This window comes from Suricata suricatta, chromosome 5 (assembly GCF_006229205.1).
Source record: "Suricata suricatta isolate VVHF042 chromosome 5, meerkat_22Aug2017_6uvM2_HiC, whole genome shotgun sequence".
In the NCBI taxonomy this organism is placed as follows: Eukaryota; Metazoa; Chordata; class Mammalia; order Carnivora; family Herpestidae; genus Suricata; species Suricata suricatta.
The window spans coordinates 39,933,011-39,948,000 of NC_043704.1; positions in this window are offsets into that span (position 1 = coordinate 39,933,011).

A 14,990-nucleotide genomic window follows, 5' to 3' on the forward strand; every position below is an offset into this window, starting at 1 on the left:
TTCTGAATCTTTGAAGCTCTATTAGTTTTCTCTGAGGAGAGAATGTTACAGGTAATCGAAAGTATTCATTGCACCCTTGCAGTGATTTTTAATTTTGTAGACTACACAAATGAAAAAATGGTTTTTCAATTTATTTATTGGGCAATGACCATTTTTAAAAAATAAGCTAAACAATAGTCATTGGAATATGCTGATAAGGTATACTCACCCAGGGGTAGATGGCGAGGAACGCTGTAAAACTTCCCCAGACAACAACAACATGCTTTCCCAGCAGTTTGTCATTCTATCTAAAATTCCACCATTGCAATCTTAAACAGCATTTCTTTGGCAACAGTTTTAAAAATTTTTAACTGTGGTGTGAAATGCAAACCAGAATGCCCGAGTTAAAATTATATAAAACCAGAAAATAGATGTGTTCACTATGATCTTCTCACTTAGTACCATCAACTGTAAATTTATCAGTTTTGTAAGCAGATTTAATATTGCATAATATTGAGTTGTATAGATATATTACAATTTGTTTCTTTTTTAAATTTTTTTATATTATTTCTAATTGAGACAAAGAAAAATAGAGCATGAGTCAGGGAGGGGCAGAGAGGGAGACACAGGACTCGAAGCAGGCTCTAGGCTCTGAGCTGTCAGCACAGAGTCTGACACAGAACTTGAACCCACAAACCGTGAGATCATGACCTGAAACAAAGTCGGATACTTAACTGACTGAGCCCCAGATGTCCCAAATTTTTAATGTTTTTTTAAAATATATTTTTGAGAGAGAGAGAGAGAGAGAGAGCGCACAAGTAGAGGAGGGATAGAGAGAGAGGGAGACACAGAATCCGAGGCAGGCCCCAGGCTCTGAGCTGTCAGCACAGAGCCAGATGGGGGGCTCAAACCCACGGACTGTCATATCAGGACCTGAGCCGAAGTCAGACACTTAACCTACTGTAGAGTCATCCAGGTGCCCCTCAGTTTGACTGTTTCTTTATTGTTGGGTATTTATATCACTTACTACTTTTCACTTTTATAAATTACAATGCAGTAAATGTTTTTAACCAAAATTTTTTTACACAATGTATTTTTCACAATATAATCTGTATTTTACAATATAATCTAAATATCCTCCCATAGGAAAGATTTTTAGATGTGGGATTACTGAGTTTGTTTTATAAGATTTTTGAAGTGCTGATCTGAAGAGGTACATGCACCCAATGTTTATAGCAGCACTATCAATAATAACCACATTATGGAAAGAGCCAAAATGTCCATTGACTGGTGAATGGATAAAGAAGGTATGGTATATGTGTATGTGTGTGTGTATGAAATGGAATATGTATGTTATATATATACATGTATGATATATATGTATGTATATGTATGTGTGTGTAGAATACATATACATAATGGAATATTACTTGACAATCAAAAAGAATGAAATCTTGCCACTTGCAACTATACGGATGGAACTAAAATGTATTATGCTAAGTGAAATAAGTTAGAGACAAATATCATATGATTTCACTTTTGTGTGGAATTTAAGAAACAAAACAGATGAACATAGGGGAAGCGAAGGAAAAATAAGATAAAAACAGGGAGGGAGGTAAATGGTAAGAGACTTTTAAGTACAGAGACACACTGAGGGTTGATAGAGGGTTGCTGGGTGGGGGATGGGCTAAATGGGGGATGGGCATTAAGAAGGACACTTGTTGGGATGAGCACTGGGTGTTATATGTAAGGGATGAATCACTAAATTCTACTCCAGAAACCATTATTACACTATGTTAACTAACTTGGATTTAAATAAAAGAGAAACACATTAAAACAATTAAAGGTCAGAAAACAAAAGATTTTTAAAGTTCTTAAAACACATTCCCAAATTGCTTTAAAAAAAACTTTTAATTTTTAAAAATTTTTTAAAAACTTTATTTTTAAAGAGTAATTTTATGTTCACAGAAAAACTGAGCAGAAAGTATGAGCTCCCATATTAGTCCCTCCTCTAAACATGCACAGTCCTCTTCATTATCAAAATCACCCATCAGAATGGTGTATTTGTTACAAATGATGAATCTACGTTGATACAGCATTATTGCCCAAAGTCAGTTAAAGTTCACTATTATATATTCTATGGGTTTTGATAAATGTATAATGACTTGTATCTAGCACTGTCTTACCTAGAAAATACAAAATCGTTTCAGTGCCCAACACATTCCTGTTCTCTACCTATTCATTCCTCCCTTCTAACCTCTACCACTTACCTTTTTATTGTCTACATTGTTTTGCCTTTTCCAGAATGTCATATAGAATGTAGTCTTCAGATTGACATCATTCACTTAAGTAATACACATTTAAGATTCCTCTAGGCCTTCCATGTCTTGATAGCTCATTTCTTTTTAGCCCTGAATAATATTCCATTGTCTGGATATACCAGTTGATTTATCATTCATTTACTGAAGAATATCTTGTTGCTTCCAATCTTGTGAATTAGGAATAAGGATGCTAAAAAAAATTGTGCACAGATTTTCATGTAGACATAAGAAACTACCAAACTTCCACCCAAAGTGGTTGTACCATTTTGTATTCCCACTAGGAATGTATGAGAGAGAGAGAGAGAGAGAGAGAGAGAGAGAGAGAGAGAGAGAGAGAGAGAGATTCTGTTGCTCCACATCCCTGTCAACATTTGGTGTTATCACTATTTTGGGTCTTAGCCATTCAGGTAGGTGTGTAGTTGTGTCTCATTGTGGTAATTTTTTGAATTCCATGATAGCATATGATGTTGAGCATCTTTTCATATGCTTATTTGCTCTCTATGGATCTTCTTTCGTGAGGTGCTTATTCAGATCATTTGTCCATTTTGAAATGGGGTGTTAGTTTTCTTATTGTTGAGTTTTAAGTGCCCTTTTTATATTTTGGATTACAATCCATTATCAGATCAGTCTTGTGCAAATATTTTCCCCTAGTCTTTGGCTTACTTTCCAAATTAATTTTTCAAGCAATTTATTCTATTATTATTTTGTTTTAAATATCAAGACTAAGTTGAGCAAAAAATAGTTGTTTGTTATTAGGAGACATGGGGCTTCTTGGAACTCACAGAAATCAGGCCTTGGGAGACTAAATAGAAACTGGGAAGCCATCTGCCAAACTCTCTGACTCACCTATCTCCTTTTGTCTGTGTCTCTCATTTTCCTCAATCGCTGCAAAACAGCTGGCTGATTTTCCATCTACGGCCACTTCACAAATCTCCGGGTCACACCTTAAGGTTTTGTTTTGTTTTTTAGTGCTTATTTATTTTGAAAAGAGAAAGCACGAGTTGGGGTGGGGCAGACAGTGAGGCAGAGAGAGAATTCCAAGCGAATTTTGTGCTTTCAGCACAGAGGCCTGCATGGGGCTCAGACCCACAAACCGTGAGATCGTGACTTAAGTGAAAATCAAGAGTCAGATGCCTAACCAACTGAGCCACCCAGTTGTCCCACGACTTGAGCGTTCAGCCAGGCAAAAAGATTACCCTGCTACTTCTCAGTTTACATTCTGATTGGTCACAGCTCTGGATGTATTCTAAAAGCACACCATTGCTCCTGGTACCCACACCTATCAATGGATTGGTTTGCACTGGAAGCACTCAGGCATTTATAGACAATAAGGGATAGACTGTTATCTGGGAACACATACATAAAATGGCACAGGTGCTGTGCCGCCATATTACAAAAGCACCGGAAGAGTAAAATTGACAATTTTCTTGCATTTTCAATGTCAATAATAAAGACTAAATACTTAGGCTTTATTAGTCTGTTAAGACAATGGCATTTTATTAATAGAATTTGCATTTTTGATTGCTAATATACTATCTTTTCATATCTATATTAGTTATTTATACTTATTGTTTCATTAAGTGTATTTCACCTTAAAAAATTTTTTTTTACTTTTAATGTTTATTTATTTAGAGAGAGAGAGAAACAGAAAGAGAAGGATAGAGAGAATCCTAAGCAGGCTTTGAGCTGTCAACACGGAGCCTGACACAGGGCTCTAACCATAAACTGTTAAGATCATGACCAGAGCCAAAATGAAGAGTTGGGTACCCCACTGAGCCACCCAGGTACCACAGTCACCCTCTTCTTTAGTATCTTTTTGTTTTAGGGACGCCCAGGTGGCTCAGTCAGTTAAACATCCAACTTCAGCTCAGGTCATGATCTCTCAGTTGGTGAGTTCGAGCCCCACATCTGGCTGCTGACAGCTCAGAGCCTTAAGTTTCCTTTGGATTCTGTGTCTCTCGCTTTCTTCCCTCCCCTGTTCATTTTCAGTCTCTGTCTCTCTCTCTCTCTCAAAAATAAATAAGCATATTAAAAATATCTTTTTATCAATTTATGTATTTTAAAATATATTAATGTTTAGTGTTTTCATTTTATGATCAAAAATGTTCTAATTCCTTATATTTTAAATTTATGTTGGACCCTGACATACATAATATTTTAGGTATGAGCTAAATAAGTCGACCTTTTGTGCATTTCCTAGTTTTAAGTTTTTAAAGGTTCTCATATTCAGAATATTTTAGGTATGAGCTAAATAAGTCGACCTTTTGTGCATTTCCTAGTTTTAAGTTTTTAAAGGTTCTCATATTCAGAAATTTTATTTTCTTTTGTTTGTGGTTTATTATTTTGGAGACTTAAAAATTCCTCTTGGCTCCTGCATGGCTCAGTTAAACATCTGACTTCAGCTTAGGTCATTATCTCATGGTTTGTGGGTTTGAGCCCCACATAGGGTTCTACGCTGACAGCTTAGAGCCTGGAGCCTGTTTGAAATTCTGTGTCTCCCACTCTCTCTCTGCCCTTCCCTCATTCGTGCTCTGTCTCTCTCAAAAATAAATAAATGTTAAAATTAAAAAAAAATCCTCTTAACATTTTAAGCTGGCATATTCATTTGTTTCTAGAGTTTCTTTTTTAAAAAAGATTTTTTTAATGTTTTTTATTTATTTTTGATACAGAGAGAGACAGAGTATGAAAGGGGGAGGGGCAGAGAGAGAAGGAGACACAGAACTGGAAGCAGGCTCCAGGCTCTGAGCTAGCTGTCAGCACAGAGCCCGACGCGGGGCTTGAACCCACGAACGTGAGATCTGACCTGAGCCGAAGCCGAAGGCTTAACCGAGTGAGCCACCCAGGCGCCCCTCTAGAGTTTCTTTATAATTGCTTAGATACTAATGAATTTTATAGCACAATTTGAAAACTGTCAGATAAATAGAAAAATCTAATAAGGTTAAGATAATAAAAGAAAATATAACAGAAGTCTTTGTCAGGCATATTTTTTAGTCTCATTCATTAATTGTACCTCCTCTTCAATTAAGCCAAGGATTTTTTTCTTAAATACACTGCCTAAATTTTGACAGATTAATCATATTTTGAGAAAAGCATAGAAATCTAGAAGACATGCTATTAAGGAATAATATAAGATAAAATCTATTTATCTTCAGGTAAGAGAATTTAAAGTATTTTCCTTTTTTCATGTCTATATTTTCTAATTTCTCTATTTTTTGCTGAAGTTGAAAACAATAGTATAGGGGCACCTGTGTGGATCCGTTGGTTAAACATCCAACCGCAGCTCAGGTCATGATCTCGCGGTTTGTGGGTTCTGGTCCCAAGTTGGGCTCTGCGCTGACAGCTCAGAGCCTGGAGCCTGCTTCAGATTCTGTGTCTCCCTCCCTCTCTGTCCCTCACCCACTCAGGTTTCTATTTCTGTCTCAAAAATGAACAAACATTTAAAAACATTAAAAAAGAAAAAGACAACTATAGTATAATGATTCAGTGCGTGGATAAAATCTCGAGCCAGACTGTTTGGTCTTGAACTCAAGGTTTACACCTTAGCAGTTATACTATTAAAAATACTCATTTAATTTAGGACAATGCCTCAATACACAAATGAACAAATTCTCAATAAATGTAGCAATTATTACTAAGTGCCTTTTTACAATAATGTTTATGCTTACTAAGTCTACATTCTTTATGAGCATTCCTTTTAATCCTGACATTAAGCCAATGAGGCAGGCACTACTGTAGAGACTGGGCAATTGAGTCATAGAGAGCGTAAAGACTTATGAAAAGTCATACAGTAAATAGTGGAGCCGAGATAGGAATTTAAAGCCCGAGCAAGCTACACAATACCTCCTACCTTTTATTGTATAAGGAAAAGGTATGTTGGTATTGAGATTTATCTAATTCCATTCCATATCTCTCTGCACCTCTATATGTAGACTTTTTGTTTGTCACATGGATTCAGAAAGAAAACACGGCAAAAAAGATAACTCTTGATAATATGTATGTCCTGTATTTTCAGCATCTGGATTACTGTACCAACCAATATGAGTACGCAGGTATATTTCATGAAAAACACAGACATTACCTCTTGTGGGACAATCGACTGGCACTGCTGAATAACTTGACCCTATCCAATAATTCATTCAACTGACGTTGTTATTTCTTCACCACCTTGCAATTCAAAGCATTTCACATGATTCAAATTTGTGGGTATTTTAAATATATGGAGCATCTGGGTGGCTCAGTCAGTTAAGCGTCTGACTTTGGCCCAGGTCATGATCTCAGCTCTTGAGTTCAAATCCTGTGTTGGGCTCTGTGCTGACAGTTCAGAGCCTGCAGCCTACTTCAGATTCTGTCTGTGTCTCTCTCTGCCCCTCCTCTGGTCACACAGTCTCTCTCTCAAATGTAAGTAAATATTAAAAAAAAATTTATATTTATATATATATATATATAGAGAGAGAGAGAGAGAGAAATCTTTATCTGTAACTATTTACTTATATTTATATACATAAAGAGAGAAAAGCAATTAAGATGGGGGAATTCCCATCAGGATATGAAAATGAATCTAAATTAATTTATTCAGATACTCTAAAGTGGCAATAAGATGTAGTATTCCCACAACTCATAACTTTTGAAAAGATAATGAATTTTACTCAAAGTAGTTTTTTTTAAGGGAAAGATTATACAGCCATATGGCTTGAAAAGGAACTCTGTCACATTGGAAGCAGACATTATTTCAAGTGCACATCAGTCACGCATGCCATGTTTGGCTCTTTATTGATTGTGAAAACAGCGTTGAATGTGTGCATTATTCAGTTCTTTCCTACGTAAATTCTTTCATATCCAGAAATCAAGGTTCTTTATTGCCCAAGGAAGAGATAATGTCAATGGCTTGCAACCTTCCTGAAGATGAATGCTCTCTTAATGCTGTCTAAAGGGTAAACTCATTACTTATGGAAAATAAATGTCAAGGTGAGACACTGAGTTAGGAATGATGCTCACCCATAAGGGCCATTTCCCCGTTGTACTACAGTTCATGGATAGAGTTATCATTTGTCTCACTCACTTAAATAGAGTAAGTCTTATCTAAACAATGAACTGCTGTGTCTGAATTAATTTAGTTGGGAAACCTCTTTGCTCTGAGTTTCATTAGATGGTATTAATACACGATGCACAGAAGTACATTTTGAAGTGTATAAATCTTTCACAAGAGATGTTTTCAATTTGAACCTGAATTCGAAGTTACATTTTTATTTCTTAAACTCATGAAGAGAAAAAACTGATTACTCTTTGTAGTCTTACTGAGTGTGACACAGGCATATCATATGGTGTAAAAAGAAATAAATACAGAACCCAGCAAATTAATTGATACTATGCTGGGTGAGGCTGCCTTTTTTCATTTAGGCATCTCTGAAGATGAAAGAAGCAGAATGTTTTCCTTAGTTACTGCAATGAGGTTATTTAATTATAATCATCTGGCTATGGCTTAGTTCATGATACAAGATAATCTAGTGTAGAGGGTTGTAGAAGGGAGACAGGTAAACAGGGGTGTGAAGTGGGAGAAAGAAAGGTGTTCCAAATCCTTGGATAGAGATCAAAGGCTAAGTTTGATTATTTGGGGTTGCCTCGGTGTTTTGTTGTTTTTGAGGAGGGCAGAATATGTCAACTAAAAAATCAGTCATTTCTGTGTAAATTACAATGTTCTGTTAAAAAACTTATAAAAGTGAAGGTAAGCAAGACTTAATACAGATCATGGTGAAAAAATAGAAGGCTTCCGGAAGACAGAGTCATACTATGTTCTGGTTTAACACTATCCACCCCGAAATGTTGTCTATACCATTCATATCCTTTTCTACTTACTCTTTTTTTTACTGCCATGTTTAAAAGTATAATTTATGCTGCTTTTATATTTCCTACTTATACTCGAGGAATGTCACGAGTAGATGAAGTCCTTGTAAATTTCTGTGTCATCATTTGAGGAACAGAAGATCTAATAACCTAAATTTTCATAAATCCTTACTATTCTGAATCGGATATGGCTTAGTCTCTCTCAATAATTCAAATGGGGCTTGATGCTTGTGGAAGAACTAAGCGGCAGTAGACGAAATGTACTGAAAAATTCTAGAGATTGGGAAACATTATTAAAAAACAATGCTGAGGACGGTTCTTGGCACATGCGCACACAGTACTGTTTGTGCTCAATTATTAGAAAAGAACAATCTCTATCTTTAATAAGACATTTCTAATATGAATTCCTATTCAACACTGTTTACTGAACATCTTGTGTTCGCTTCGGCAGCACACGAACCGTTTACTGAACGTCTTCTCTATGACCCATTTGTCCTAAGTGCTTTGAAATATGTTATTTCATCATTTTATTTAAATGACTGTAATTCTAATGATCTCCAAGCAATTTTATGCTGATCTTTGTCCTATATTTTCCCAGCATTGTTAGATAGGTTTCATTAACTATGCTACTTATATATCTTTACTTGAAATTACTTCCTTTATATTTCTTGTAGTGTTACCATCACAGAAATATCCAAATACTCACACTTCACTTTGAAAATAGTAATCTCTCCAAGTACTAGAATTCTTTCAAAGTAGTAACAGAACAAGTCTGTGGAGAAAAATTCAAGCTTAGTTCTCTTTAAGAAGCAATTAGATTCTGTTGGTCTCTGCAAGGAAAAATGGAGAGTATAGATTAAGAGAATTTAAGGAGAATACTTCCTCATGCCCCGAATAATAGCAGTTAACCATATAAGCATGTACACACACACACACACACACACACACACACACTTATATTTGTGATTAATCAGCTGTCTAGATCTTAGGTCTCTGAATAAAAACAAATGTAATTACATTATTCTTGATGGAAACCCAGAAGTTTAAGAAAAAATGAAGGTTCAATAAAGGGTAAATAAAATTAGAATTTCTTTCACTGAGCCACCTGCCTTGCACTATATTGAGTCTGCAAATCAAAGCCACTGTGTTTTACCCTGAAGAAAGGAGCTATCTCTGAGGATAAAGCTGTTCTTCCCACGGTTCTCAGAGAACATGTAGGGTGTAAACAAAGTGTCTTGACACAGTTTTATAAACTAGATAAGCTAAACTTTGAATTATAAAGGATGACCATCTAAATAAAACAATGAGCTCAGCTGGACATGTTTATGACAAAACTGAACACATAAAAGAAATAAAACCAGTGTCATAAAAGCAGTGGCATTGATATTCTTAAGAAACATGGATATATGAACATTAAAATGTGAGTTTTAATAAAGTCATCTAATGAAATACAAAGTTGAATCTGACCAGAACCACTTAATTACTTCACACTATGAAATAAGATCACTTAAAAATATATTATGTATTAAATTGAATATAATGCTATTTCTAATGAAAAGTTGAATCGTTGATTCAGAAGTGATAAAATGATGAATTAAAAGACTGATATTTACCAAACATAAAAAATGCCTGACAATTGCTTTTCCAAATCGATTTCCCTTTAATAAATATATGTATTGACTAGTTGATACACAGTGAAATGAACATGTTTCTTACTTGTATTTACTTTACCTCTCTGTATTTCCAAGTCAAACAGATGGGAAAGGGTAAAGGAAGAAAATAAGAGGGCGATTTAGAGGGACTTGGGGGAAGGGAGGTGGGGGGAAAGGCGTTGGAGAGACTGAAGGGGATTAATCATATACGATGTGTTTAAACACCCTTGAGAGGGGCGCCTGGGTGGCTCAGTCAGTTAAGCGTCTGACTTCAGCTTAGGTCATAATCTCACGGTTTGTGAGTTCAGCCCCACATTGGGCTCTGTGCTGACAGCTCAGAACCTGGAGCCTGCTTCTGATTCTCTCTCTCTCTCTCTCTCTCTCTCTCTCTCTCTCTCTCTCTCTCTCCTGTCATTCTGTCTCTCTCGCTTAAAATTAAATAAACATTTTAAAATTAAAAAAAAATACCCTTGAGAATCCCATTTAATGGTAGGTAGGAACAAGTGCATGGAACATAGATAGAGAGAATGCTACATATGTTTCACATATGACAGAAAAGCAAATTATACCGTCATAGAATTCAGCTCATTATGATGGAGGTAGTAAGCACGATATAAAACCTTATGAAGAATCTTGTCTTCTTAAATCATTATTCTTAGTATTTCCTCTATGACTTGATACCCATATTCTACAGAGAAAATTTAGGGAAATATAGATGAAAATAGGAGTAGAACAACTTCCTAGAATTAGTCAATTACGCAAGTTTGTAAAGCTAACTACAGAATTTCAGTTTGCAAATGATTAGTAATGAGAACAAAAGTTCTTCGGAGTTCAAAGGGGCTTTGTAATATTTTAATTGCTTCTTTTATATTGAAGAACAAAGTACAAATCACAATGGTGTTGAGAAATAATGACCTAATGGAGATTAACAGGTAAGCACCCAGAAAAGCCATTTCATTTTTATTCATACCTGAACTTTGGACACATACTTCTGTTTAATGAATATTAGTGTATTCAGCAGAAAAACATCATCTGTTCAAACACAGTTGGTAGTTTAAGGTTTCATTTTTCTATCAAACATCTTGCAAGCCAAGTGATTTCATCAGCATATTCAAATCAATGCCCAGCACCTGTAAAAGGTCACTTGTAACACTTTGAAACATAAGACAGGGAAGACTTGAACCTAAAAACATTACAGTGAAGTTGTTTTCTAACAAAATCGTTTTTAATCTTTCTTATTTACAATTTGTCAAATTCTAATAATTTCAAAATCATTCATATAAATGTCAATGTGAGAATTTTTGTTTCTGGTGAAAATGTTTTTAATAATCAGTGAGAAATGAAAGGGTTATTTAATAAGTGGTCCTGTGACACTTGGCTTATTTTTGAAAAACACTGGAATAAGACCTTTGATTCCGAGCATAATTCAAATAAGTACACATGGATTAAAGTGTTTGTTCTTTTAAAAAGCAATTTTTCAAGCAGAATTTATAGGTGACTAACTCATGATATAAACTAACTTAAAATTTTTCTTTTAATGTTTATTTATTTTTGAGAGAGAGAGAGGGAGGGAGGGAGGGAGGGAAAGAGGGGAAGGGGGGAGAGAGAGAGAGAGAGAGAGAGAGAGAGAGAGAGGGGGAGGGAGGGAGAGAGGGAGGGAGGGAGGGAGAGAGAGAGGGAGGGAGGGAGAGGGAGGGAGGGAGAGGGAGGGAGAGGGAGACACAATCCAAAGCAGGCCCCAGGCTCTGAGCTGTCAGCACAGAGTCCAAAGCGGGGCTTGAACTCACGAGCCACAAGATTATGACTTGAGCTGAAGTTGGACATTTAACCAACTGGGCCATCGAGGCACCCCAACTTTTAAAGAAAAAAATTCTTAAGGAAAAGATGTGCAGATTTTACTACACACACACACACACACACACACACACACACACACACACATTTTAAAAGGTCTTTATGTAAAAATCACCATAAACACACTAAGTTTGATACTTTGAATTCTGGAAAAATGGCACTCCTATAACATAGAAAACTTTGTCACAAATAGAAATGCTGCATAAAATCAAGGACTTTTTTATATCTGTGTAGCTGAGCTTTACATGAAAGAGAGGAAGGAAGGAAGGGAAGAGGAAAGAAGGGAAGGAAGGAGGGAGGGGAGGGAGAAGGGAGGAAGGAAATCTCTAGATATTAGAAACAAATAGGGGTAAATGTATTGGTGACTCTACCACATCTGGGTTGCCGGTATGGTCACTTTAAGCCGCCATTTTTGTGTTTCTGCCGTGTCTGAGGCACAGAAATGTCTGGCACCAATGGGTGCACAAGGATTGAGCCTCTTCAGCACTCGTGTCCATCCTGAGTCCCTGGGTCCTGCCAGGGAGTAATTTGCAAGTCCCCTCTTCTCCCCTGGCCAACGCACCCTGTTCTCTCAGCCTGGAGCGTGTGAAGGCTCACATCTCCCTTGCCTCAGGTCTTTAGACTTCTGGAAATAAAATCCAGAAAGCATTACCCCAAAAGTCACGGGAACACTTGAAGAGATGGAAAGAATAGATGAAGAAAGAAAAGAGAAAATGTAAATGAACATTCCCAGAAAGTATTTTACCCTACATTCTAAGACTTATTTAAAGGAGATTGCAAATAGAAAATATTGTGCAAGTGAAAGTCATTATGAAAATTATTTATGGAGAGCTTGAGGCTGGAATCCAGCTGTGAAGAATGAGTAGTAATTCAACTGGAGGAAATACATTTTAGGCTGGCACAGCCATAAGACATAATTAGAAAGGCTGCAGAGAGCAGTGGGAGGAAACCTAGTGAGCAACTGGACTGTCTTCTTGCCAGTTTTCATGGCACCAGGACAATATCCTAATCACCCTGTCATTTTCATACATTGACTTTAAATTTAAAAAAATCCAAATCTCACTTTATCCTAATAAAAATAATCTTGGATTCAGAAGGGAGCTGGAACTTGTTTTAAAAAAAAAAACTAAAAAGAATATAACTACCATAAAACCTCTCAAAATCTCTTCATATATATGTCTCTCCAGTATAATGATCTTTACATTTTTAAAATTGCATATTTGAGATCAGCAAGGATCACGTCTGTGTCCACGTACTTCCTGGCTGCATCCACCACGACTGGAGAACCTGGATCTTGGAATAGTACATCGGTTGATTTTAAATGACCATTTGCTGTGCTGTATTATCCCACTTACTGAAAGCATAGCTTGGAGACAGAGCATCAATGCCTTCTTCAATTAACATTGAGTATTAAAATCTGAAAGATTATTTTTGAAAATGAAATGAATAATTTCAATAAAAGGCTTAAAAAAAATCAGGGGCTCCTGTGTGGCTTAGTCTGTTAAGCGCCCGATTTTGGCTCAGGTCATGATCTCCCGGTTTTGAGTTCAAGCCCCAAGTCTGGCTCTGTGCAAACAGATCAATGTTTATTTATTTTTGAGAGATAGAGACAGGGTGAGTGGGTGAGGGGCAGAGAAAGAGACACAGAATCTGAAACAGGCTCCAGGCTCTGAACTGTCAGCACAGAGCCCAACACAGGCTGAGCCTATGAACCCTGGGATCATAACCTGAGCTGAAGTCCATCCCTTAACCAACTGAGCCAGCCAGGGGCCCCTTTGCTGACAGATCAGAGCTTGGAGCCTGCTTTGGATTCTGTATCTGTCTCTCCCTGCCTCTCCTCCACTTGCTCTCTGTCTCTGTCTCTCTCTCAAAAAGAAATAAACATTAAAAAAAATAATTAAAAAAAAAAACTTACCTGCTTTGGCTATAAGGCATCAGGCTTCTTATGAAGATATGGAATAAGTTATGATACCTTATGAAAGTATGCATAAATGAGACACATTAATTAAAAAAGAGAAGTAACCAAAATAGATGTGACAAAAAAGAGGCAGATCTTTATAAAATAATGTGGCATGCATTTTTTCCAGTGAACTTAAGATAGTTTTATTATACAATCCATTTTTGGAAATTAGTATGGCAGATATCAGTCTGTCTACAGATGAGCGAATCAAATTTCAAAAAATTATTTTAATCAGTGGGGAAGATAGAATAAAAAATGATTGTAAAGCATTAAGAAAATTCATTTCTGACACTAAGTCAATAACAGAACTAGTCCTACATTAAGGCTAAGTGACAGATGCTCACATATTATTGAACATGCCTTTTTAAAATGTATATTTATTTTGAGAGAAAGAGAATGCCTGTGTGAGAGGGGGAAGAGGCGGAGTGAGAAAGAGGGGGAAGACAGGGAAAAAGAGAGAGAGAGGAAGAGAGAGAGGGGAAGCGGGGGAGAGGGAGAGAGAATCCCAAGCGAACAGGGCTCAATCCCACAAACCGTGAGACCATGATCTGAGCCAAAATCAAGAGTCAGAGGCATAACTGACGGAGACTCCCAGTGAGCTCTGACCTTGCCTTTCTTACTCCCCGGATGCCTCCATTCACCAGTCCTTGATGATCACCACTCGTTATCCTTTTATTACAATTGTCCCCTTCCAATCAAGGGGACAATATAATTGGTCATCCAACTACGGATAGCCTGTAGGAGAAAAGTGGGATTTTCAAAACCGCACTGTGTTACAGGAATGAGGTGGGTGACTGGATCCCGGGCCCCACACGGTCTGTGTCTGGCCTGGCTGAGGAAGCAGTGTGGCTGGTCATGAGCATTATTTGTAAGATTTATAGAGCACAAAACAGAAACCCAAATGGACATGCAAGAAAGAAATATATTTTGGGGGTGCCTGTTTGGCTCAGTCGGTCAAGCAGCTGACTTTGTCTCAGGTCCTAACTTCATATTGTAAGTTCGAGCCCCATACCCCCATACGCGGTTTTCTGCTGTCAGCCCAGAGCCCGCTTCGGATCCTCTTTCTTCCTCTCTCTGCCCCTTCCCCCTCACGCTCTCACGCTCTCAAAAATAAACATTAAGAAAAAGTATATTCTGACAGGGGGTTAAGAAAAAGATGGTGCGAATACTTAATTTTGACATCCTGGCGGGATGGCTTGTAAGGAGAGGCTAAGAATACTTATGAAGTATGGTGGAGGGCAATGACATCCAAAGAGACTCTGGAAGGTATCCAGACGTCCAAGAATTCAGCTAATTACTTAGACAGTAAGTCCCACCCCCATGAGAATAAAATAAAACCATCTATCCACTCTCCAGATTGTTTACAGTGACGTAGGGAGTATT